The 27224-nt window shown below is 54.3% G+C and overlaps 2 long non-coding RNA genes across 5 annotated transcripts; one reads left to right on the forward strand and one right to left on the reverse strand.

Moving 5' to 3' along the window:
• Positions 1-6818: 6818 nt before the first annotated feature.
• On the reverse strand, positions 6819-25680 carry LOC134758155 (uncharacterized). Of its 3 annotated transcripts, none has more exons than XR_010133102.1 (5): positions 25571-25680; positions 22763-22879; positions 22443-22612; positions 7541-7623; positions 6819-7170 (listed from the first exon to the last, which is right to left on the reverse strand). It is a non-coding gene; the product is annotated as an uncharacterized lncRNA (long non-coding RNA). The 3 variants fall into 3 exon arrangements; XR_010133104.1 differs by having other exon boundaries at positions 25593-25676; XR_010133103.1 differs by lacking the exon at positions 25571-25680 and adding an exon at positions 23447-23632.
• On the forward strand, positions 24162-25044 carry LOC129529642 (uncharacterized). Of its 2 annotated transcripts, none has more exons than XR_008675208.1 (2): positions 24162-24407; positions 24766-25044. It is a non-coding gene; the product is annotated as an uncharacterized lncRNA (long non-coding RNA). The 2 variants fall into 2 exon arrangements; XR_008675207.1 differs by having other exon boundaries at positions 24806-25044.
• Positions 25681-27224: the final 1544 nt, after the last annotated feature.

Raw genomic sequence — 27224 nt, forward strand, 5'->3', positions numbered from 1 at the left:
GCAACAGGGGCCCCTGCAATGAGGCCGGTGTGGCCACACAGAGGCTGAGCAGTGGCTCCCCTGGGGTATTCAGAAACCAGGACCCATGGGACTGGCTGTGAGCTGAGGACCCTGAGGCCCAGGGAGGGGACATGGCCTCCCTCCAGCCCTAGATGCTCTTTTCCAGATGAGTGGGACCCAGGTTGCAAACCCTGGCAGAGACAGGACGCTCCTGCCAGCAATATTTGCAAATTGTGTTTTAATTAGTTGAAAATGATTAGCTCTGTAGCTTCAAAGCCCCGAAGACTTTGATTCCCGCCTCTCGTGGAAAAACACCAAGTGGCTGTGAGTTAGAGCAGGAAGAGGGAGGGAAGCTGGGTTCCAGGGGTGCCCAGGCCCGGGCAGCTCCAGGGCTTGGCCTGCCCTTGGCTGGAGAGCCTCCAGCTTTCCCGGTCCCTGGCCTCAGGGGGTCAGAACCTGGTGGGACTTTTGCACAGGCTGAATAGGGGCAGTCCCACCAACACAGCAGCTGTGTTTCTTTTTTTTTTTTTTTTTTTTTTTTCCGAGACGGAGTCTCACTCCGTCACACAGGCTGGAGTGCAGAGGTGTGATCTCGGCTCACTGCAACCTCTGCCTCCCAGGTTCAAATGATTCTCCCGCCTCAGCCTCCTGAGTAGCTGGGATTACAGACACATGCCACCAAACCCTGCTAACTTTTTTGTATTTTTACCCAGGTTTCACCATGTTAGCCAGGATGGTCTTGATCTGCTGACCTCAAGTGATCTGCTGACCTGGGCCTCCCAAAGTGCTGGGATTACAGGCGTGAGCCACCGTGCCCAGCTGGCAGGTGTTTTTGTGTGTGTGCTTTCCTTTTTTTTTTTTTTTTTTTTTACCACAGGTGTTCACTGAGTGTCTCCTTCACACTAAGGACTGTCCCAGAGTGTTGGTGAGGAAAGCCACACCCAGCCCTGGCCTTGAGGAGCTTGTAACTCAGTGCAGGGGACAGACAGAGGAACACACAAATGTCACACAGAATCCGCACCGTGGTGAGTCCCACAAGGACAGTAGGTGTCTCCAGGAAAGCAACTTTGACAGAGCAGTCACAAAGGGGTCTCAGAGGGGGAGGCCTCTCAGCTGAGACCTGAAGGCTCAGAAGAAGCAGCGTGTGCAGAGAAAAACCACAGCAGCCGGCACATGCAGAGAAAAACCACAGCAGCCGGCGGTCACACGCGTGGCCGGAGCATCGGCAGAACCGGATCACACAGGTCAACCCTTCATTTCGCAAAGGGCGTCCCCACCCGCCTTCTCATAGTAATGCTGTGGGGAACGTGTTTTTAATCCCTATTTTACAGATAAGAAAAGTCGAGGCTCTGGGAGGTGAAATGACCCCCACAAATCTCAGCACTCTGGACCCACTCCCAGGACTGTGTCCCTCTACGTGCCACCAGCCCACTCTCTCCAGGGACCCCCAGACTTAGCCCAGAAGGGTTTCTCTTCCTCCCCCTTGGCCACTTGGAGAAGCACCAGCTCAGCCAAGCCATGGCTGGGAGAAGGACTGGAGCGTCTGGCCACCTCCTCTCTCTGGGGCAACTGCAGCAGCCCCTGGCCAGCCTCCCTGCGTCAGCTCAACCCTGACCCAAGGCAATGGGGAGGGTCTTCTCCAAACAGAAGCGCTGCTGGCAACAGAATTGAGCTGAACAGGGGAGACATGGCCCCATCTCTGCACTCACACGCTGGGGGAACTTGGCCAAATTGTGTCCCCGGTTTCCCATGCTAGGTAACAAACTACCACAAACTTCACAGCTTCACACAACCCTCGTGAGCCCGCAGCTGTGCAGGTTGAAAGTCCAGCCTCAGCATGACTGCGTCTCCACCCAGGGTCTCAACAAGGCTAAAATGGGCCAGGTGCAGTGGCTTACGCCTGGAATCCCAGCACTTTGGGAGGCTGATGTGATAGGATCACTTGAGCCCAGGAGTTCAAAGCCTGCCTGGGCAACATAGCAAGACCCCACCTCTAGTGAAAATAAAAATCATCCAGGCATGATGGTGCGTGCCTGTGGTCCCAGCTACTCCAGAAGCTGAGGCAGGAGGATAGCTCGAGCCCAGGAGGTGGAGGCTGCAGTGAGCTCTGATTGTACCACTCTACTCCAGCCTGGGCAACAGAGCCAGACCCTGTCTCTAAATAAATAAATAAATAAATAAATAAATAAATAAATAAATAAATGTAAATAAAATAAAAGAATGATAATGGTGATGATGATAACAATAAACAAAGGCTATAATCAAGGTGTCTTCCTGCTGTGTTCGCATCTGGAGCTCAGAAACCTGTTCTAGCCTCAACTGCATGCAGTAGAATCCAGGTCGTCCAAGCGTGGAATTGAGTCCCCGTGTTCTTACTGGTCAGAGCCTCCCTTAGTTGCTAAAGGTGCCATCCCTCTTTGTCATGTGGCCCCTCCATCTTCAAAGCCAGCCTTGGAGAAGCTCTGACATGTCAAATCCTCCCACACTTTGAATCTCTCCCGTCTCGAGGGTCCAGTCTCTTTACAGTCTCACCTGATCAGGTCAGGCCCACCAAGACGAACCACCTTTTTTTTTTTTTTTTTTTTTTGAGACAGGGTCTCAGTCTGTCACACAGGCTGAGTGCACTGGTGCAGTCATGGCTCACTGCAGCCTCGGCTTCCTGGGCTCAAGCAATCCTCCTGCCTCAACCTCCCGAGTAGCTGGGACTACAGGTGTGCAGCACCACACCTAGCTAATTTTTTAAATTTTTTTGTAGAGATGAGGTCTTGCCATTTGCCTAGGTTGGTCTCAAACTCCTGAGCTCAAGCAATCCTCCTGCCTCAGCCTCCCAAAGTGCTGGCTGGGACTCCAGGCATGCACCACCACGCCCCGCCTAATCATCCTGTCTCTTAAGGGCAACTGATTGGGGTCTTAACTGTGTCTGAAAAACCCCTTCACAGCAGCACCTAGATTTGTATCTGACTGAATAACTAGGAGGAGGATGCATCCATCAGGGGCGGAAATATGGAGGCCATGTCAGCATTCCACCCTGAGGGGATGCTAGACCCTCAAGATCTGCGCTCCTTCCCAACCTGCTTTGCAAATGCGAAAAAGCCAGATGCCAGCATCTACAGTCAGTGAATGACACCCCCCGCCCCACATCACTTTGTATCTCCGTGGAACTCCCCACATTTCTTTTGAGGGGTGGGAGAAAACAAGTCCCAACATTTAGAACCCTCCAGAGCTCTCAGCAGCCATGAAGCTCCAGACCAGCTGGAAATGGTCTCTCCCACTCCAGCATATGCTCAGGCCCTTGGAGCAATTGTTACATAGCCCAAGCAGAACCTTCTTTAAGGACTAATTTTTTTTTTAATTTTTTAGATTGAGTCTTGCTCTGTTGCCCAGGCTGGAGCACAGTGGTGCTAACATGGCTACTGCAGCCTCGATCTCCCGGGTTCAAACGATCCTCCCACCTCAGCCTCCCGAGTAGCTGGGACTACAGAAGCCGCCATCATGCATGGCTAATTCTTTATTTTTTGTAGAAACAGGGTTTCACCATGTTGCCCAGGCTGGTCTCAAACTCCTGGGATCAAGTGATTGTCCCACCTTGGCCTCCCAAAGTGCTGGAATTACAAGCATGAGCCACCGTGCCTGGCCAGTAATTTTAAAGTATGATATATGGCCAGGCACAGTGGCTCACACCTGTAATCCCAGCACTTTGGTAGGCCGAGGCTGGCAGATCACTTGAGGTCAGAAGCTTGAGACAAGCCTGGCCAACATGGTGACACCCTGTCTCTACTAAAAATACAAAAGTTAGCTGGGCGTGGTGGCGTATGCCTGTAGTCCCAGCTACTCAGAAGGCTGAGGCAGGAGAATGGCTTGAACCCGGGAGGCAGAGGTTGCAGTGAGCCGAGATCTCGCCATTGCATTCCACCTTGGGCAACAGAGTGAGACTCTGTCTTTAAAATAAATAAATATGAGTTTGCTCAGGCTGCCATAACAAAGTACCACAGGCTGGGACTTAAGCAACAGAGATTTATTTCCTTACAGTGAGATCAAGGTCAGCAGGGTTGGTTTCCCCTGTGGCCTCTCCCCTTGGCTTGTAGATGCCACCTTCTCCCTATGTCCTCACACGGTTGTCCCACACTAATATGTCTGTGTCCTAATCCAATAGGACTGGTGTCCCTGTCATCTTCTCTTCTTATAAGGACACCGGTCGTATTGGATGAGGGCCTGCTCCAGTGACCCCATTTAACTATAATCGCCTCTTTAAAGACCCTGTCTCCAAATGCAGTCACACTCTGAGGGCCTGAGGATGATGACTTCAGCATAGAATTGGTGGGGCCTGGGGACACAGTTCAGCGCATGGCACACAACCCCTCATTGTTCCAGAAATCTCTAAAGTGCAAACGAATGTTCAGTTCTTATTACCATTGGCTCTCCAACAGCTGCAATCGAGGGTGCTCCCAAGCAGGCCACAGATGCAGAAAGGTTCCCTTACAAACAGGCCAGCATAGAAGGCTAAGGATCCTCCTTTTTCAAGGAGGAAAAAAATGGTTTTTTGTGGTTCACACATAAGGAGAACTCACAGACTCAGTTTCACAACTTTAACCATGAGTCACAAGTTAGCACAGGACACAAAAACCCACTGGGCGGCTGCAGCGGCTGCAGAAACGCGGATCTCCGCGAGCCCTAGAGACCTCAAGGGGCTGCTCTCTGCTCCAGCCGCACAAGATGCATTCCGGGAGTGATTTTCACTCATTGAGATTCAACAAGATCAACATAGAGGACCCTGCCCGCGATGGAAAAGACACACAATATACACAGGTGGTGAGGATGAGACCGGGGCGCCCTCCCAAGCCCACGGTCAGGATGGGCGGCCCTCGAGCCGACCAAACCAGAATCTTGGGACCCATGATCAAGCGGTGGGTGCTGCTAATGCTGAAGATAGCAGGATCCTCAAGGCAAACAGACCCACACAGGCAAAAAACAAAAAGGCCCAGATTCCCCGTGTCTGTCACCCAGCAGGGAGCCCGGGGGGGCCACTGAAGCCGCTTCCCCCAGAAATACAGCAGCCGGGCTCCAATCAGAGGCACGTGTCAGAAACCACACACATACACACACACACGTGGTACATGCCACATATCACACACACACCACATACATCATACACACACCACACACATTACATGGCACACACCACATGTCACATGCACACACCACATACACCATACACACATACACCACGCACATACCACAGGCCACACACCACATATCACACACATACACCACACACACCATACACCACACATTACACACACATGCACCACACACATATACCACACACATACCATATAGCACACATATACCATACACACATCTCATGCCACACACCACAAACCATGTGCCACATATCACATGTCACACACACACCATGTACCACATACGTCATACACCACACACACCCTGCACACACACACCACATATCACATACACACCACACACCACACACACATCACACATCACACACCCATCAAACACACACACACCATATACCACACAGATACCACACACACACATACACACATACACAGCCCTTCTCTTGCTGCCTGAGGCCACCCTGGGGAGGAGGGGCATGAGGGCACAGAGGGCCCACAAGATGCACTTCTGAGGCCACACACACAGCCCCATGGTCTGGAGCCTCAGCCTCATGGGCATGTAGCATGTGTGCTTGTGTGTGTGTGTGTGTGGTTTCTGACATGTTTGCCCCTGACTGGAGCCTGGCTCCTGTATTTCTGGGGGAAGTGCCTTCAGTGGCCCCGCATGCTCCCTGCTGGGTGGCAGACACGGGGAATCTGATCCTTGCCAGAGGATCAGATCCAGCAGTGGACGATACTCAGAGAAGAAGGTTTGCAGACTCAAGGGAGCCCAGACGCAGAAAGGACGGCTTGCCCAATAAAACACACAGCAGGTGTTTAGAGGAAAAAACAAGCCCCAAGATCGCCAAGCATCCTGGGTTCACTGCTTAAGATGGAAGAGGTGCAGCTCTCCTCTGCGAGGATCATATTTGCAAAGGTTGCCAAAGGTCTGCAGACACTCAGCACCAAAAGGCAGGGCTGTTAGGGGAAGCAGCGGCCTCTGTGAAGGCTCCAGGTGTCCTTTACTTGGGGGACTGGAACCAGACAGGCAGCCCTTTGTGCTGTCACTGTGGTTTGGGGATGTTCCATCTCTGCTGCAAGCTGCCACTTTTTCCTCCTTCCTGAGGGTGGGGTGTGATGGCCACACTTACTCAGCTGGAAGGAGGGCAACTTGTCAGTTTTGATTTCGTGAAGACCAAGGAAGAAAAGCTGTGAGATGCTGTTTCTGGGCAAAGGGATATCGCTTTTCATTCAGCAAATACCCGCTCGTCTCCCAGATGCCAGGCACAGCGGGAGCACCCAGAGAGAGGGCGCCTGGAGGGGAGGTTCTGGACGGGGTGGATTTCCCACCAGTAGACCACAGGCAGTCTGGAATTCTAGACGTCACCTCCTGGACTGCCTGAGTTGGCAGAGCCCTTAGAGATCATCTCACCCAATTTCGCCATTGTCTATTTGGGAAACTCAAATAGACAATGCCCAGAGGAAGGAAGCAATGTGCCCTTTGTCATCAAACGAGGTAGTGGCAGGAACAGGGTGGTGCTCGGGCTTGCCGTTGTCCCGCCCAGCGAGCTGGCCACAGTGGTACTGGGCCTCTCAGAGCAGGGCAGCATCCCCCAGGGGCTGTGAGCAGCACCTCCCCTGCCCGGGAGGGGAAAGAGCTAAATTCTCACTTAGCAGCAGGATGCTTCTTGGCCTCATTACGATGGTGCAAATTAATATTTATCATGCAATTATTCATCTTTGTAATTGCTAGTATTTCAAAGGGAGCACAGAGGCTTTCATTAGAACACTTGGAACGTTATTCAGATGAAATGTCAAAATGAGCAGTGTCCCTCTCCGCACCGGCAGCCCCTGTGTCCAGCTGCCTCCAGAAGGTTCCCAGCACCGGGGTCCACACAGCCGTGTTGCTGCCACTTCCAGGTGCTGGCTTGGGGTTTGGGTCCATTTGTTAGAAATCTTGACTTCTGGAAACCTGGGGGCATCTGAAGCCAGAAACTCGAGATTCAAAGGGCCTGGTGGCCGTGGGACTCCATGAACATGAGCAGCAGAGCCTCTGAGGGCAGAGACAGGACAGTGTCATCAGGAGCCCCCACATCCTGCTGCCCCTCTGCACCCACCTGGCCGGCCTCCCTGCCTCGCACCCTCACCCCCTCCAGCCACATGCAGCTTGTGGCTTCCCTCCCTTCCCCTCCCTCCTACCTGGGGGCAGGTCTCCTTACGCCCTGCCTCCAAGCCCACCACCAGGTGTGCCCGCCAGGGCTCTACCCTCCTACCGCCTCCAAGCCCACCACCAGGTGTGCCCGCCAGGGCTCTACCCTCCTACCGCCTCCAAGCCCACCACCAGGAGTGCCCGCCAGGGCTCTACCCTCCTACCGCCTCCAAGCCCACCACCAGGTGTGCCCACCAGGGCTCTATCCTCCTACCGCCATCCAGCAAACATTTTAAGGTGTCTCTTGCCCTTTGAGGTCCATAGAACACTTTCAAATATTGGATGTTTCGTGGCAACCTAAGAGGATAAGAAGGTGGGCTCCAGTGGTGAAAAAGCAAGATTTGGAAAACGGAGACCCCCTCGCCCAGGGGTAGCAGTGCCTGGGCCACCTGCAGCATTGACATCAGCAAACTGCCAGGGAGGGAGAGTGGAGGCTGCAGAACAGTCAGGTGCAGGCAGGGGCCCAGGGAGGAGGCGAGACCTGAGCAGGGATGGAGCAGGAGGATGGCCGGTGGTGGGGAAGGAGGATGGGGATGGAGGAGGACATGGCGCCCAGTGCCTGGCCTGGGCAGCTAAAACGGCAGCCCCAGGGGAGATGGGAGGCTCAGCCTGCGGTGAACTGAGGGGCCTGGGGCTTCCTCGGGGGATGCCAAGGCTAAGGATGGATGGGGGTTGCAGAAGGGCACAGGCAGAGGCTCAGATGAGAGAGTCGGGGTCGTGGAGATACCAGGAGCCATCAGAATTTGAGTTGACCCAGAGAGAGGCACAGAAAGAGCGGAGGTAGCCGGGACAGGCCCCAACACACACGGCCAAGAGGAGGCCTGGGAGGGGCGTTCAGAGGGAAGGGGCCTCAGAAATGGGGCAGAAAGGAAGCTTCTAGACAGCAAAGGGGCACGGGTCAGGTGCAGCAGGGAAGAGAGGTGTGGGTACAAATGCGGTCCCCTAAACAGGTTGAGATCCTCACCCCCAGCACCTGTGAGTATGACTTTAAAAAACCTCACCCGACGGAATCCAGGAGGTGGGAGAGTGTTCTGGAAACAGCAACATCCCCCACAAAGGAAGCTTCAATGACTTCTCTGGGGCCCCTAAGTTCTGAAGGCTCTGGATGTCTGAGACTGGGTCCCAGCCACAGCAGCCTCTCCCGATCCTAAGGCACTGCTAGAGGACCCCTTGGTGATGCCCCATTTCCCTTCCCCGCCCGACTTCTGCTCCCAGGACCAGCAACAACAGCTAGAGCGAGGTGTGTTCCTAGAGCTCTGTCGTTTAACCCTCACGGTGGACGAGTGGGCAGGTGTGACGATTTGCGCATCTCCCAGGGAGGAAACCCACACATATCAGGGGAACCACAACTTCTCCCAGCTCAGAGAGACAGAGCTGAGCCCTCACCTGCTGGCTGTCAGGTCAGGCCAGCCTCCCACTCCATGACACAGAACGGACCTGAGGGGACCCCTCGGTGAGGCAGGCCTGGGCTCCAGTGCCGGCCCTCTCCCGCTGTGTGGCCTCGGGGAAGCCTCTTCCCCTGTCTGAGCCTCTGCATTCTCATCTGTAGAATGGGGATGCTCTGTCCTGCCTTCCAGAGCGTTGCTGATATCAGAATCCAGGAGTGGAACTTGGGCAGCAGAGTAGCGCCAGTGCCTTCCAGGCCAGCCCATTCTGTCCAGGCTCCAATTCGGCAGTGGACTCCTGCCCTGACCCTCACTCTCCATCCGCCTATTCCCCGGGGTACGCTAGTCACCACGCTAAGGATGCCCTGGGGCCAGATCCCCTTATGCCCCACCTCCAAGCCCACCAGGTGTGCCTGCCAGTGCTCCACCCTCCTGGGGCTCCACAGACATCTGGCACCTTGAACCCAGCAGGGCCCCTGGAGACAAAACCCTCATCTACCTTTCACTTAAGCAGGGCCAGAGAGAGGCAGCCTCCTTTCCTTTGCTTTTCAACTGCTCCCAAACCAGCCCCGAAGCAGCCTGCCATGAGGCCCAGACAGCCTGTCCCATCCCAGCCCAGGCAGGATTAATATGCATGTATGGTAATCAGCGAAGCCCAGCAATTTGCATAACAATCAGAGGGAGCGTCCCCTCTCCTGGACTGCTTCCAAGGGCAGCTCCCACCCTGGTTCCCCACAAGACAGCAGGGGAGGGTATGATGGGGCCTCTGGACCCCCCAAGTGCTAGACCGGTGGCCTGGCTTTCAGCCCTGGAGGCTTCAGCCTGGAGAGGGTGGGATAGGTGGGGTACGGGGGTCCTTGGGCAGGGGAAGATACCAGTGAGACACTCATCTGACTGTCTCCAGAACTGTTTCCTGCATTCTTGAGGCCATGCTGGGGAAGCGGGAGAGAAACAAGGGTGTGGCCTCTCCTGGGCCTGCGTCCTGGGGAGGTGTGGAGTTGGGGGCTCTGGGCAGGGACTCTGCTTGCCTCATTGAGGGAGCCTCTCTTGAGCCTGAAAAATTGGGAAGGTGCCAGGACTCCCATATAAGGTCGTTTGCCCTTAAGGAGATGGAGGAGAGTGTGTTCTGGAAGCAGCACCGTCCCCCATAAATGAAGCTTCTTATGACTCGGCTGCTTGGCCAACCTCACGGAGCCCCTTCCTTGGGCCCCTGGGGACAATGAGATGACTGGGCATGGCCCCATCCCTTCTTGAGGGCTCGGCAGAGAGCAGCCAGGCCCTGCAGATCACCCTCATGCACGGGCCAGTCCAAGGTTTCCAGCATCTTGGTAGCTCTGCAGGCAGCGCCCTTCCCCGAGGGGGTCTTAGGCTGTCCCTCTGAACAGATCCCCGCTTGCAGGAGGCTGGGCTCTGCTCTCCAAATGCTTGTCCATAATAATGAAACCCTTGCACATCTGCCCAGCACCTAGGAGCTGTCCAGAGTACCACCACATCCCGACCCCTATCACCCCGTGACGGCCCCTCAGTGGGCACTGGAACGGTGGAGCTCAAAGAGGAAGGGTCTGGTGCCACCACGCCCCACCCCAGATCAGAGGTAGGAAAACCCAGGACTCAGGAGAGCTGGTCCAGGCCCTGCCCACCATGTCCATCACCCAGCCACCCATGGGCACAGTGTGAGCTGGCCCAGGCCCTGCCCACCACATCCATCACCCAGCCATCCATGGGCACAGTGTGAGCTGGCCCAGGCCCTGCCCACCACGCCCATCACCCAGCCACCCACTGGCACAGTGCCCAACCACTCTTCTCCCCCGCCCCCTGCCTACTCTACTCAGTGACCAGATGAATCTTCTAGCTCCTCCTCTGCCCTGACCTCAGGTGACAAGCTCTGGCTTGCTGGGGAAGCCCAGTGGCTCGCCGGGCACCAAAGCCCTCCCTGCAGGTGAGGACCAAGGAGCCCACCCAGCTGGTGCGGAGGCAAGAGGGACACGTCTGCCCTGCACTCTGAATCATGCAGGCATTTGATCCTTAATAACAATATGAGGAGGAGCTGTATCAAGTCTCAGGGTTTTTATGGGCCAAAAGTGATCCCACATTGGCAATTTCGTATAGTTCAATGTGATCATAATTATTAAGGTGTTAGGAGCCCTCTTAACAGAGCAGGCATCGTTCCAAGTTCTTTACACGTGTTTACTTCACCAGCATTTCTGACAGCCATATCAGATGGCCCATGATGAGGACATAGAGCTCAGAGAAGTGAAGTAACTAACTCAATATCACACCTCTCCCACACACCTAACAGAATGGCTAAAATGAAAAATAATGACACCAGACACTCACAAGGATGTGAAGAACCCGGATCATGATACGCTGTTGCTATGGATGTCTTGGGACAGACACACTGGAAAAACAGCTTGGCGATTTCTTAAAAAATCTAAACATAGGCCGAGCGTGGTGGCTCACATCTGTAATCCCAGCACTTTGGGAGTTCGAGACCAGCCTGGCCAACGTGATGAAACCCTGTCTAATGAAAATACAAAAAAAGTAGCCAGGCATGGTGGTGCATGCCTGTAATCCCAGCTACTCGGGAGGCTGAGGCAGGAGAATCGTTTGAACCCCAGAGGCAGAGGTTGCAGTGAGCTGAGATCGTGCCACTGCACTCCAGCTGGGCAACAAGAGCAAAATTCCATCTCAAAAAAAAAAAAAAAATTCTAAACATATAATTACCGTGTGACCCAGCAATTGCATTCCTGGGCACTTGTCTTAAAGAAATAAAACACAAGTGTTCATAGCAGCTTGACTTGTCATAGCCAAAACTGGAAACAGCCCTGATGTCCTTCATCCACCAATGGTTAAAGAAACAGGAACATCCAGGCCAGGCGCGGTGGCTCATGGCTGTAATCCCAGCACTTTGGGAGGCCAAGGCAGGCAGATCACCTGAGGTCAGGAGTTCGAGACCAGCCTGGCCAACATGGATAAACCCTGTCTCTACTAAAAACACAAAATTAGCTGGGCGTGGTGGCACATGCCTGTAATCCCAGCTACTTGGGAGGCTGAGGCAGGAGAATCACTTGAACCCAGGAGGCAGAGGTTGCAGTAAGCCAAGATCATGCCATTGCAATCCAGCCTGGGCAACAAGAGGGAAATTCCATCTCAAAGAAAGAAAGAAAGAAAGAAACTGGAACATCCAGGCCGTGGGACCCTACTCTGCAGTAAAAAGGAACTATTGATCCACTCAGCAAGCTGGAGGAATCCAGGGAATTAGGCTGAGTGAATAAAAGCAATCCCAAAAAGTACGATGCAGCACAATTCCATGTATACATTTTTGTAATGAAAAAACTTTAGAATTGGAGGACAGACAGGTGGTGCCAGGGATTAGGGATGTGGAAGAGGGGTGGGTGTGGCCATAAAAAGGTAACTCCAACTCCAGGGATTCTCATGGTGATGGAGCTCTTCCACACCATGACAGGGGTGGTGGAGACAGGAACCTGCACAAATGATAAAGCTGTACAGAATTCACACACACACACACACACGCACACACACGTACACACTAGTACAAGCAAACTGGAGAAATCTGAATAGGATTGGTGGATTGCCCCAGTGTCTATTTCCTGGTTGTACTATTATTGTACCATAGTTTTGCAAAATATTGCCGTCAAGGGAAACTGGGCAAAATGTGTAAAGGACACCTTCCTATTCTTTTTTTTTTTTTTTTTTGAGACAGAGTCTTGCTCTGTTGCCCAGGCTGGAGTGCAGTGGTGCCATCTCTGCTCACTGCAACCTCTGCCTGCTGGGTGGTTATAAGTAAAATGCTTATTCCCTTAGAAATGCTTGTTCCTCGGTGCCAAAAAGAACAACTAGAGCTCAGACAAAGAATTTTCTCAGCAAGGCAACTTTGCTTTCTGCAGAAAGGGTGCTCCTCACAGATGCAACAATGGCGAGAGCACACCTGAACAAAGGAGGGAAGCAATTTTTATCCCTTATGTGGTTTGTCCCCGCTACTGTATCCTGTCTCCATTGGCTGGAGCTGGACCTCACAATCTAAGCTAAACCTGACTGGTTAATAACTTAAAACTTTCCTAAATAGGTAAAGTCAAGGGAGAACAAAGGAAAAGAGGAAGTTGCTTATGAAAAGACTTAGAGAAGTAATAACATTTCCAAATAAAGAAGGTGCATAAGCTGTGAGCTGGGACACGCCTGAGCATCTAGAACAAATACCTTGGTTAAAGTACAAGGACATAGAATGCACTCATTCCCTTATATCTAAAAGCTACATAGGATAGGGCTTAACAAACAGTTATTAGCACAAAGCAAGGAGGCTTGAAGGAAGTTAGTCTTTAAAAGAAACTATTATTTCTAACACTTATGATTTATTCTTTAACAAGAAGGAAAACTTTGAAGAGGAATCTTTTTACTTTCCACACTGGGTTCCAGTGATTCTCCTGCCTAAGCCTCCTGAGTAGCTGGGATTACAGGGGTGCACCACCATGACCGGCTAATTTTTAGTAGAGACGGGGTTTCACCACGTTGGTCAGGCTGGTCTTGAACTCCTGGCCTTAAGTCATCTGCCCACCTCAGCCTCCCAAACTGCTGAGATTATAGGTGTGAGCCACTGCACCTGGCCTCCTTGCTATTACTTCTTTTTTTTTTTTTTTTTTTTTTGAGACAGAGTCTCGCCCTGCACTGGAGTGCAGTGGTGCGATCTCGGCTCACTGCAACCTCCACCTCCTGGGTTCAAGCGATTCTCCTGCCTCAGCCTCCCAAGTAGTTGGGACTACGGCCGTGTGCCACCTTGCCCAGCTAATCTTTGTATTTTTAGTAGAGACAGGGTTTCACCATGTTGGCCAGGATAATCTCAATCTCTTGATCTCATGATCCTCCTGCCTCAGCCTCCCAAAGTGCTGGGATTAAAGGTGTGAGCCACCGCACCCGGCCTATTACTTCTTACAACTGTGTGTGAATCTACAATTATCTCTATGCTTTTAATTAACATTTTCTTTAAAGATGGCCAATTTAAAAAAAAAAAAAAAGGCTGTCACCACCCAGAGGAACCTAATGGGACATGACAACTAAATGTCATGTGGGATCCTGAGTGGGATCTTGGATCAGAAAAAGGATGTTAGGTTAAAAACGAAGAGAACTGAATAAAATATGGGCTTTTGTTAATGAGAACGTTAGCAACATTCGTTTAATACTTGCATCAAATGTACCATGCTGATGTGAGATGCTAAAAATAGGGGAACTAGGGGCAGGGTGTGTGGGAACTCTCTGTATTATCATCTTAATTTCACTGTAAGTCTACAAATGTTCTTAAAAAAAGTCTACTTAAAATTTTTTGAAGATACCAAGTAACTACTTTATAAAAAGGTTTGGAAGCACCTATGAAAGCTACATTGAGTCCAACCCTTTGGCCCAGCAATTCCACTCCTAAATATATACCCAAAAGTAATGAGATCTTGTGTCCACCAAAGGCATATAAACTAAAATTCAGTCAGGCATGGTGGCTCGTGCCTGTAATCCCAGCACTTTGGGAGGCTGAGGCGAGTGGATCACCTCAGGTCAGGAGTTCAAGACCAGCCTGGCCAACATGGTGAAGCCCCATCTCTACTAAAAATACAAAAATTAGCTCGGCATGGTGGAGCATGCCTGTATCCCAGCTACTCGGGAGGCTAAGGCAGGAGAATTGCTTGAACCCAGGAGGCGGAGGTTGCAGTGGGCCAAGATCGTGCCACTGCACTCCAGCCTGAGTGACAGAGTGAGACTCCACCTCAAAAAAAAAGAAAAGAAAATTCATAACAGCTTTTTTCAAAGTAGACAAAAACTGAAAACAAACCCACTATCCATCAATAGGAGAAGGGATGCTAAATCAGGGTATATTCATACAATAGAATAATACAAATAAAAAGGAAACAAACAACTGCTCCTTTTTGTAAATGGGCAGATCTTGTGAGAATACGATAAACAGAAGAACTCAGACAGAAATGGCTCTGGCTGGGATGATTCTGGGGACGTGAAGCTCAAGAACAGACAAAACTACCTGCAGTGCCAGAAGCCGTGGCACCACCAGGGTAGGAAATGTGCTGAGGGAGAGAGAACACAAGGACACCTTGGCCAGGCGGCAGCCACAAGGGTGTATAGATGTGTATGTATGTTATCATACATTTTTTATAGCAAAAACAAATTTTGAAAAAAGATCACACATGTTATGGACTGAATGTGTCCCCCCAAATTCATATGTTGAAGCCTTGAGACCAGGTGCAGTGGCTCATGCCTACAAACCAAGCACATTGGGAGGCCAAGGCAGGAGGAGCTCTTAAACCCAGGAGTTTAAGACCAGCCTGGGCAACATGGCCAAACCTTTTCGGTACAAAAAATGTTTTAAAACCTTAGCCAGTGTAGTGGTGCATGCCTGTGGTCCCAGCTACCCAGGAGGCTGAGGTAGGAGGATTGCTTCAGCCCAGGAGGTTGAGGCTGCAGTGAGCCATGATTACACTACTGTACTCCAGCCTGGGCAACAGAGTGAGACTCTGTCAAAAAAAAAAAAAAGAAGAAGAAGAAACTAACCTCCAATGTGATAGTACAGTATATGGAGGTAGAGTGTTTGGGATGTGATTAGGTTTAGTTAAGGATGGGGCCCCTGTGATGGGATTAGTGGCCTTATAAGAAAAGAGACACTGTAACTGCCCTCTTCCTCCTCCTCCCCTTCATGCTCCTCTCTCTCCCTCTCCCTTGTGAGGACCCAGTGGCCATCTGCAAACCCAAGGAGAGAGCCCTTGCCAGGACCTGAATCCACCAGCCCCTCGAAGTTGGGCTTCCAGCATACAGAATTATGAGAGATGAACATCCTTTGTTTAAGCCCCTAGTCTATGTTATTTCATTCTAGAATCCCAGGCAGGCTAAGTCTACACAGCAGGAAAATGTTGAAGCCAAGTAGGAACCCAGAGGTCTGGTTTGCAGAGCTTTAACCATGATGACCCCATGCTCATTTTCCCAAAGAAGACTCTAGAAACCTGAACCCGCTCCACCCCTCAACTCCCTGCTGCCCCAGCAAAGGGCTCCAGCTGCTCTGGATGATGTGGAAGCCAGGGCGCCATTGACATTTTGTGCAAGGTAACTCCCTGTGGTGGGGCCTGACCTGTGCATCCCAGGCTCCAACCACGCCTCTGGCCTCTACACAGTAGCGCCAGCAGCCCACCTCCCCACAACTGTGACAACCAGAAACGTTTCCACACATTGTCAAGTGTCTCCTGGGGGGCAAAGTCGCTGTGCTGAGAACCGCGGCTGCATGGGAAGTTGGCACACAGCCGGGAGAGTCGGCACCAAAGAGGAATAACAATTAAAGCGGCGATAATAAATGCAACAATAACAGTGACTGTAGAAACAACAATAATTTTGATAATCACAACCATAACAAAAGTGATCGCAGTAGCGGGGATAGCACCACGCACAAACTCACAATGCAACAGTAGGGATAATAAACAGCATGACATGGCTAATTGTCATTTAACACATTTAATGACAGCACTAGTGTGGGGGTTTGCTGAGAGTGGGTGCACTGGGGTCCTGTCTCTCCAGCCCCCTGTGAGGACCCAGTGGCCACCTGCAAACCCAAGGAGAGAGCCCTTGCCAGGAACTGAATCCACCAGTCCCTCGAAGTTGGGCTTCCAGCATGCAGAAGAAGGCAGTTATGGTGTCTGAGCCAAGCTCAGAACACCCCCGTCTCTCCAGCTCCCTGTCCCTGTGGAGGTGACTTCACCCTCTCTGAGAACAGGATCCTCCTCTATAGGTGGCCAGGTGGGTCAGCTGAGGTCATCCATGGAGAGCACTCAGCCAGGGGCCCGGCTTCCAGGGAGCACGGTAAATGGTCCCTGCACCTCCCGGGGGGATCTCTGCCCGGGGAAAGAAGAGGTTTTTGCCCAGGCCTGCAGGTTGGGCCCTGAGCATCAGGAGGAATCTGAGGATTCTCCCTGGTGCTTGGTTTGTCTCCAGAAGGAGCCCAGGACTCTGGAGACTCGGGTTCCAGTGACTCTGCCCACACCTGGCTATAGGACTCGGGCCAGTCCCTCCACCTCCAGTCTCAGACAGAGAATGGAAAAACGAGGTCTGACCTTTAGACTGACCTCCAATCCTGCTGTCCTTGGAGCCCTCTCCCTTCTGGTCAAGTCCTCTTTTTTAGGGACACTTCTCCCCAGCCCCACTTATGCCCAGAATGGCCGGTGACAGGCCAGTGTAGCCACAAATCCACGGGGAGCCAAGCTGGGGGTTCTCCGTGTCCCTAGTAAATGCACCTCCCCTGAGCAGTTTCTCAACAGGAGGACTCCCAGGGCCTGCTAAGGAAACAGAGAGCCAGGCCACCAGGACACCTTAGAGATCAAAGGCCACCTGTTCATAATTAAGCAACAAAGTCGCCCTCTCCACATCTTAGCACTGCATGGGGTGCCCACACTGGCCCCACAGCTGAGGCTCCCGGTCCCCACCCCATCAGTCCCCAGGTGCAGACACAGGCATGCCAGAGTCCAAGGCACCGGGCCACCTGGGAACCTTTGCTACCGGCTCTTCTGCCCGGCAAAGGAATGGGAGGAGGAAAGTGTAGGCAGGGAGGGCTTCTGACCTCTGGTTCTGGAACCTTCCACCCAACACACCTGCACACCGGCTCACACCCGTGAGCCAGGAAACAAAAGTCGGGGCAGGAATGACCAAGATCAGTCAGGGAGGGAGGCGGCCAGGATGAGCCCCCACCCAGGCCAGCCCGGGAGGAAGGGAGGCAGGATGACTCCCCACCCAGGTCAGCTTGGGAGGGAGGCAGCCAGGATAAGTCTCCACCCAGGTCAGTCCGGGAAGGAGGGAACCAGGATGAGTCCCCACCCGGGCCAACCCGGGGCGCCTCTCTACACGGCCACTTCCTGTTCCCAGAGGCCCTGAGACTGCCGCATCCACCCTCCCTGCCCCACACATGCACCACCCACCAGACACACCGACACACCACACACATACACACAGGTATGCACACACGCACACACACACCACTCCACACTGGACACACACACCAGACAGCCACACCACACGCGTACACACAGGGGCATACGTACACACACACACACCAGACACACATTCACCACACAGACACACCACACATATACACACAGGCACACACATACACACACACACCAGACACAGATTCACCACACACACAGACACACCACACATGTACACACACACCACTCACCACAGAGGCATACCACACACATACACACAGGCACACACACACACCACCAGACACATTCACCACACACACCACATACACACACCAGACACACACACATGACACACAGACACACGACACATGTACACACACACACACCACACAGGCACACCACACACGTACACACAGGCACACACACACACCAGACACATTCACCACACACAACACATACACACCATACTAGACACACACACGACACACACATTCACCACACACACAGACACACCACGCATGTACACACACACACACCAGACACAGACACACCACCCACGTATACACAGGCACACACACACACCACACCAGACACATTCACCAAACACACACACCACACACACACACATACCTCACACACACCACACTGGACACACACACAACACACACATTCACCACACACAGACATACCACACACGTACACACACACAGCAGACACAGAAACACCACCCACGTATACACAGGCACACACACACACCACACCAGACACATTCACCACACAAACACACACACCACACACACACACCACACTGGACACGCACAACACACACATTCACCACACACACAGACACACCACACATGTACACAAAGGCACACACAGCACACACACATCACAGGCACATGCACAGCCACACATGCCACATAAACACACACCAACCACACATGTGCACACACACACCACACACAGCCACCACACACACCACACACCTCCTCATGCACATACCACACTCATTCATACACACCACACACCTAGGCGGAAACACTGGCACGCACATTCACACCCAGATGTACTCAAGCCACACACACACTTTCCAGCACTGGGTGCAGCAGTGAGGAGCAGCACGAAGCTGTGCCCAGCAGACAACAGAAAATTAAGGTGACACGACCATACTCTACGAAAGGAAAAAGGCACCCTGTCCCTTCAGCCAGGCTGGGCCAACCCGGACCAAGGCTGCTGTGCACCCGTCCTCCCCCCAGCACCCCGGGGAGGTCCAGACGCACCCACCTTCCCCAGCAGAGCAGCCTCATGCGCGGTGTCCGGGCTCCCCGAGGCCCAGAGCACCCGTGGCTGGCCTGGGGCTGCTGGACGGTGGCTTCTCCAGGCGCAGAGGGAGAAGGGAGGGGCTGGGGCAGGGGCAGGGGCAGGGGCATGCATCCTGCCTCCCTGCTGTGCCCACACTCCTGAGGGGCAGCCGCAGCTTTTGAATTCCCTGGGGCTACAGAGGGGTCTGGACTGGAGAGTGCAGACAAACAGACGGACAGACAGACCGACAGACAGATGGACAGATAGACGGGGCTCCTGGGCGGGAGTTGGGGGAGACGCAGGGGGCCTCTCTGGGTGGATTTCTCAGGGGTGGGGGATCCAATCGGCCAATACCCTTTCTGGGCAGCCCACTGAAAGTGTGGTGAGGTGTTGGGTGTGGTGGAATTTCAAGCAGCGGGGCCTGTGGAGTGAGTGTGTGGGTGTGTGTATGTGGTATATGTGTGTGTCTGTGTAAGGTGTGTGTACTGTGTAATGTGTGTGTGTATGTAGATCTATGTGTGTCCATGAGTGAAGGAGCATGGTGTGTGGTGCATGGTGTGTGTCTATGTGTGATGTGTGTACTGTGGAGTGTGTGTGTGGAGTGTGTGTGGAGCATGGTGTGTGTCTGCATGAGGTGTGTGTACTGTGTAGTGTGTGTGAAGCGTGTGTGATGTGTGTCTGTGTGAGATGTGTGTACTGTGGAGTGTGTGTGTGTGGTGCATCGTGTGTCTGTGTGAGGTGCATATACTGTGGGGTGGGTGTGTATGAAGTGTGTGTGATGTGTGGTGTGTGTCCATGTGAGGTGTGTGTACTGTGGAATGTGTGTAAGTGTGTGTGGTGTGTGGTGTGTGTACTGTGGAGTGTGTGTGTGTGAAGTGTGTGTGGTGCGTGGTGTGTGTCCATGTGCGGTGTGTGTACTATGGAGTGTGTATGAGTGTGTGTGGTGTGTGAGGCGTGTGTACGGTGGAGTGTGCGTGTGAAGAGTGTGTGGTGTGTGTCCATGTGAGGTGTGTGTGCTGCATGGTGTGTGTGTGAGTTGTGTGTACTGTGGAGTGTGTGTGTGGCGCGTGGTGTGTGTGAGGTGTGTGTACTGTGGAGTGCGTGTGTGTGTGGTGCGTGGTGTGTGTCTTTGTGAGGTGTGTGTACTGTGGAGTGTGTGTGTGTGAAGTGTGTGTGGTGCATGGTGTGTGTCTGTGTGAGGTGTGTGTACTGTGGATCGTGCGTGTGGAGTGTGCGTGCTGTGTGTCTGCGGGTACAGGATGAGTCTGTGGGTGTGGTGTGCGTGCCCACGGGGGTGGGAGAAGCCCAGGGGTGAGCACAGGGTCAGCGCTGTGACGGGGCCCAGGCCGCTCTCAGTGACGCCCGCAAAACCCCACGTGGCAGGAACCAGGCTCAGCCACACTGGCGGGGTCAGCAGAGCCTGTCGGTGCAGGCGGCGTTCCCGGAAACTAGGAGGCCGCTGTGACCCCCAGACGTGCAGACCTGCTGAGGGGCCCGCCGAGCGCTGCGGCTGGGCGGGGCCGAATTGTGTTCTGGGCAATGCTGGTGTCACTTAAAGTGAAATACACAAGGGGCGGACAGGCGGCTCCCGGGCTCCAGGTCCTTGGCCTGGACCTCGGCCTCCCCAAAGTGACCCCGGATGGCCCCGCGAGTCCCCGTTCCGACAACCACACGGCGCTGGCTGCACACGTCCTGTTTGCGTGGTTGCTAGGAGGTTGCCATGGCGACTAATCGGGGATGAGGGAAGCCTAGCGCTTAACACATCCCCCTCCGACGGTCAAAATTGGGCCTCTCTGGCAGCTGCTCCTGGGATCACAGCCGCCCACGCAGGGCCTGGGGATGGCTGGGCCCCCACAGACCCTTCCAGAAGCCAACACACCGGGGGATGATGGATGAACAGGAGCAGAATGGGTTAAGGATGGAGCGCAAACACAAATGGGATTGGGCCAGGTGGGCCGGAAGTGCCTGGGTCCCCAGATAGCTTGGATCCGTGTCTGTGGGTCTGGCGGGCCCCTCATGTATGCCGGCTCCCCCGGCAGCCCCTTGGCCTTGGACAGGGCCACTGGGTCTCCCTCAGCCACAGATGAGGAACCCAGGCTGTCAGAGGTGAGGTGCCCTGACCCCACCAGGAGCCTTCCCGAGTTACTGTCCAGGTGCTGGGATGCGCCGGGATGGAAACACACACCTCCCACGGAGGTGACGAAGAGACGCAGGCTCAGAGAAGCCTAGGGCCTTGTCCTGGGTCACCCAGCACACCAGGGATGCTGCAGTGTGCAGGCAGAGGCACTGGAACACCCAGTGCAGAGGGACTGGGGAGAGGCACCGGCCAGGGACACAACGATGGGGATGGGGCAACAGGCAACTGTGTAATTAAATACCCGGGAGGCCGGGTGCTGTGGCTCATGCCTGTAATCCCAGCACTTTAGGAGGCCCAGGCGGGCGGATCACCTGAGGTCAGGAGTTCAAGACCAGCTTGACCAACATGGAGAAACCCTCTCTCTACTAAAAATATAAAACTAGCCGGGCATGGTGGTGCATGCCTGTAGTCCCAGCTACTTGGGAGGCTGAGGCAGGAGAACCACTTGAACCCGGGAGGCGAAGGCTGCAGTGAGCCGAGATCGCACCCCTGCACTCCAACCTGGGTGACAAGAGCGAAACTCTGTCTCAAAAAATAATAATAAATAAATAAATGCCCAGGAGACGGAGCCAGGTGAAGGGCCACGGCAGGGGAGCCGAGTGTGGAGGAGACCGTGGCGGCACGAAAATTGGGAGAAAGAACTGACTCCTCCTGCTCTGCGCCCCAGTCTCCGGGGAGGAGGCAGTGACCCCACTGCTTCCCTGTGCTCCCAGCCCCTGTTTCTCTTTGTCTCAAAGCAGCCCTTGTGGAGGCAGGCAAGGGAGGCTCACTCCTGCCACACACAGGGAAACTGAGGCCCAGGGCAGAACTGGCCCCAGACCCCAGCTTTGCTGCCCCCAGCCCTGAGATTCTCCATTTCCACACTCGTGACTGCTCACTTACCCGAACAAGCCTGGGGCCCCGATCACACACCCCACGCTATGCCAGGCAGCAAGGGGCACCCTGGCCAATGCAGTGCCTGGCATGGGGCAGACGCTCCAGAGACACTTGTGAATGGGAGGGAAAAGCAGAGACTGCCACCACATGTGGCAGATGGGGACACTGAGCCCCAAAAAGGGCAGGGGCACAGCAGAGTCCATGGAAGGGCCAGGAGCAGATCCCAGGGCTGGGCCGTGGTGGCCTCCACCCCACAGCCCACCCCGATCCTGAAGCAAGGGTGGGAGGGGGAAGGGAAAGAAAAGCCTCAGAAGTGGGTGGCCGAGTGGGCAGGGGCAGCCCCACACCACTGCCTCCCCCACCCCCGGTCTGCAGGGTGGGGGGTGCTGAGGCTTCTGCGGCCTCTGAGGAGGCAGCTGTTGCTATGGTGACCACCGTTACCTGGCAACTAAGCCGCATCGTCCTGGGCACCTGCTGTCTCTTCTCTGGAGCTGCTGGCTGGCTCTGGGGACAGACCTGTGTCCAAAATCCCCCTTGTCTCAGAAAACCCACCTGTGGGGACAAGCCAGGTAGACGTGGGCACAAGGGGACCTGCAGAGCCTCTCCCGGGTCTGTGGGAACGAGAAGTGGAGCCACATCACTCAAGGCTTTCACTTTTTCAAAGGTGGGAATAATTGTATTGATTTATAGGATAATAAAAATAACATTGTAAAAAAATTTCAAACAATACAGGAAAGTATACAAACAAAAGTAAGACTCACTGGCATCTCATCTTGGTGGTATCTCCTGTCATCTCTCTGTGTGGTGTATCGAGGCATAAAGGCAGACGTGATTTAACAAGGGGGTCATGCTCTCCACAGCCCTGCTCCCCCTTGGCCCTGCACAGAGAAAGGTTTCTGGGTCAGTGACTTCACTCCATCACGCCGTCGCTGCCTGGTGTCTGGCGGTGACTCACTGAGTGTCCCCTGAACTCCTGCTCAACACCCAGGTGGGCACTGGGCTCCTGAGATCTGAGACTCCATGCCTGGCCTCGGGAAAGTGGGGGCTCGAAGGCATCTGGACCAGGAGACCTTTGGCCGGCACATCCATGACCCCAACTTCAGGCCGGAGTGCCCCACTTCATGAGAAAGGGGCAGCTTCCACAGGGTGGGGTTCCAAGGAAAGAGGGAGACTGCTCAGCCAGGGAATCAGGGCAGGCTTCTGGGAGGAGGTCTTTTCTTGGCTGAGATTAGAAAAACGAGAAAGAGGCCGGGCATGGTGGCTCACGCCTGTAATCCTAGCACTTTGGGAGGCCAAGGTGGGCAGATCACCTGAGGTCAAGAGTTCGAGACCAGCCTGGCGAACATGGTGAAACCCCATCTCTACTAAAAATACAAAAATTAGCCAGGCATGGTGGCAGGTGCCTGTAATCCCAGCTACTTGGGAAACTGAGGCGGGAGACTCACTTGAACCCGGGAGGCAGCATTTGCAGTGAGTCGAGATTGCGCGACTGCACTCCAGCCTAGGCGACAGAGTGACACACCATATATATATAGAGAGAGAGAGAGAGACAGAGAGACAGAGAGAGAGAAAGAAGAAAAAAGAAAGAAAGAAAAGAGAAAAGAAAAGAAGAAGAAAGAAAAAGAAAAGAAAGGAAGGAAGGAAGGAGAGAGAGAGAAAGAAAGAAAGAGAAAGAAAGAGAAAGAAAGAAAGAAAGAAAAAGACAGAAAGAAAGAAAGAAAAAGAGAATGAAAGAGAGATTAGGAAATAGAAATAAAGTTGGGGGACAAGAAGGAAACACAAAGAAGAAAAATGGGGTGGGCAGAGGCATAGAGGTGGGACTGTGCTGTCATCAATCGAGTCTTACCCGGTGGGGGCATCAGGGTACCCTGACCCATCCCTCACAGAGAAGGCTGGAAGGAGGGGGTCGGGGGGCTGGGCAGCAGGAAAGTGGGAACAGCACGTGCAAAGCCCAGAGGCAAGAAGGAGGTCTTTTCAAGAAACTGCAGAGGGTTCCAAATGTCGGGGTGCTGGGTGTAAGGCGGCAGCCGATGGCAGCCATGCCACCAGGGCCCAGGCTGAAGAGCATCGCGGGGCTGAGTGACGGCGGCTCTGGAGCCTGAGCGCCACCCCTTGGCCGTCTTCACGGTGCAAAGACAGAGAGTGAGCGGTGGGGGAGAAGCTCCTGGGCCAGAGGGCCCCCACCTGCCCTCTCTGTGTGCTGGGGGGAGGGATGGGTGCTCTCCCACCACCTGCTGGGCCATCTTGGGGGGTCCCAGGCTATGGGATGGAGCACAGGGCGCTAGACCCCTGTGGCCCTGGGTGAGCCCCCAGTCTGAGATCACAATGGAGTGGTCTGGGCTGGAGAGAGGGAGCCCGGAAGAGGCCCAAGCATGCCTGGTGGTCTGCGAGGGTGTCCAGGAGGAGGTGAGGTTTGGGCGGAGCTTTGGTGACAACCAGGGTGTAGCAAGGGGAGGGTAATATTCAGGATATTCAGTCCCTTCGGGGTTCCCCAGGCAGGCCTCTGCTGCCAGCTCAGCACTGGGCCCAGGCTGGTGGAGGCCACCAGAGACCACTCAGTAGACCCTCCAGAGTGGGGATGGGGAGCCCCTCCGGATGCTGATAGTGGATGACAAACATAGGTGGAGAAGGGGGGCCCCCAGGACAGAGGGGCACAGGGCCGGGAGGTGGGTTGCAGGGTCTGAGCCAGTTCTGTCCTGCCTGCCTGGGGCCTGCCCATGTCCTAATCCCCTGAACCTGTGAGCATGACTTTATTTGGAGACAGGATATAATTGCATCCTGGATTTTTTCTGGTGGGCCCTAAGTCCCATGACAGCGTCCTTGTAAGAGACAGAAGAGGAGAAGACACAGAGGGAGGCCATGTGAGGATGGAGGAAGAATGAGAGGGACACGACCACAAGCTAAGGATCTGGGGGCCCCAGGAGCTGGGAGAGGCAGGAAAGGTCCCCCTGAGCCTTCAGAGGAGCCTGGCTCTGCCGACACCTTGATTTCGGACCTCTGGCCTCCAGAACTGCGATTGAATAAATGTCTGTTGTTTTAAGTCCCCCAGGCTGTGGTCATCTGTGAGTCCGCAGAACTGACTTGGGGACCTTGGGTGGCAGCAGCTCCCCTGCACATGGCCCCACGGGTCCAGCACTGCCTGCACTCTGTCACTCCCAAAGGCAGCCCGGGTGATGAGGGCCGACAGGGTGCTGTGGCCAAGGCCATGTCAGTGTGCAACATGGAGGGCCCGAGGCTGCTCTTAAACAACACCCACTGCCTGACCCCAAAGGCACCGTCAGAAGGCAGGGGCCCGGCAGTAGCACCAGCGTACCCTGAGCTGCTGCCCAAGGGCCCGGCCTGGGCACACACAGAGGGGCCGGCTGGGCTCGCGGCCTCTCAGGGCCATTTCAGGCCAGCCCCCATGCTGGCAAACCACGGGGAAGGCCCAGAGAGGGTTAGGGCCCTGTGGGATTTAGGGGGGATCAGAGGGCATACACTCTTCCAAGAGCCAGAAAGAACCCCGGACCCTGCAGGAACCGCACCCTCAGCCCCTCCCGGGCTGCAGTAGGTCTGGGGGCTGGGAGCACCTGGGCCGGGGGACGGCGTCACCTGCCAGCCACAGGGTCTCCAGACGGCTCAGATGGGGAGCCAGCCCCAGTGTCGCTTGGAAGGAGGCAGTTCTAGGTGGTCCAGGTTCCCAGTGTCATGGAAACAACAGTGGCTGTTTGTTAAAGTGACGGCGTCATTGTTTTCATCATCATCATTACTTGCTGGACACTGAGCGCCGGGAGCCTCACTCACCCATCCCAGGGGGTCCTCTCCACACCCCATCGGGAGGCGGATGGGCAGGGACACACCGCTGGTGGGTGGGGACCGGCCTGGGACTCTAAGGGCCAACCCCCAGCTCCTATGGCAGTGACGGTGGCTCACAAGCAGAAGGCCCAGGAGATGAAAGGGATGGGGGTCCCCAGGGAGGTCCCTTCCCCTCCCTGAGCCTCAGTTTCCTCCTCTGTAAAATGGGGATGAGGCTGGCCCATCCCAGGGCAGGCAGGGCTGCTGGGAGCTGACCAGGCAGAGGGTAAGACTTTGTGGACAGCATTTCCCCAGACATTTGGGAAGGCGAGTGCAGGGAACCGGCAGGGCCCATGACCAGAGGACCCCGCGCTGGGTTGAGTGCTCTGCCATCCTGTCTTGAGATTCTTAGTCATTGGTGAAGGAGAGCCCCCATTCAGGTTCACCTTGGCTGGGCTGGCTCATTATTTGGCTGGTCCTGGGTATGGGTAGCCCCAGGATGCAGCCCTCCTCCTCAGGCTGCCCCCACACACCCCCGGCCGGGGCAGGCTGCCCGCCTCCCCGCTGGGCCTCCCTCCTGGGAAACCTCCCTGACCTCCATCCCCCCTCACCCCGGGCCTCCCTCCCACAGCCTGGGCAGGGGTCAGACACTGCAGGAAGGGTTTGCTGATGGGCTACATGGGTATCCTTGGGGAACACTGAGGGGCGCAGGTGTGGCTTCCCCAGCCCAACCCTAGGAGGGCCCACAGCTGGAATTTTCATCGTCCAGAACCGTCCTGGACGGCGCCCACGAAGGGGGCCAGGTGTGAGGCAACCCCAGGAGGGACGGTGGCTCTCCAGTCTCCGCCTGCAGGCGGCCTGATGGGATCTGTGGGGCACTGCTGCCACCTAGTGGTTGATGAAGAGAAGGCAGCACACACCCACCTGGGAAGAATAATGTTAATTAAGTTAGAGTTAGAGAGTTAGAGAGAGTTAGAGAGAGTTACAGAGTTAGGGAGAGTTAGAGAGAGAGTTAGAGAGTTAGAGAGAGAGTTAGAGTTAGAGAGTTAGGGTTAGGGTTAGGGTTAGGCTTAGGGTTAGGGTTAGGGTTAGGGTTAGGGTTAGGGTTAGGGTTAGGGTTACCTTTACGGTTAGGGTGAGACGGGGACATCCACTCAGGATAAGCATGGGGGACCAATGCAAAAGATACAAGTTTCCTGGATGCTTCAGACAACCCAACTTTCTTCCCTTCCCCAATACTGTTCTCCAATTAACTACTTATCAGCTTACCCTGTGCACAAGGTAATGAAGACGGTCATACAGCCAGTGAGTGGCAGGGATCGCAGGAACCCCACGACCACCAGGTGGACATTCAAAAGGCAAATTGCATCCCTGAGGCCCCCACACTAAAAGCCAAGCTCGAGCCAGCTCTTCCCTCCTCAGGTGAAAGCTGTGAAAGCTTGAGGCTCT

The sequence above is a fragment of the Gorilla gorilla genome, chromosome 23 (genome assembly GCF_029281585.2).
Source record: "Gorilla gorilla gorilla isolate KB3781 chromosome 23, NHGRI_mGorGor1-v2.1_pri, whole genome shotgun sequence".
Lineage (NCBI taxonomy): Eukaryota > Metazoa > Chordata > Mammalia > Primates > Hominidae > Gorilla > Gorilla gorilla.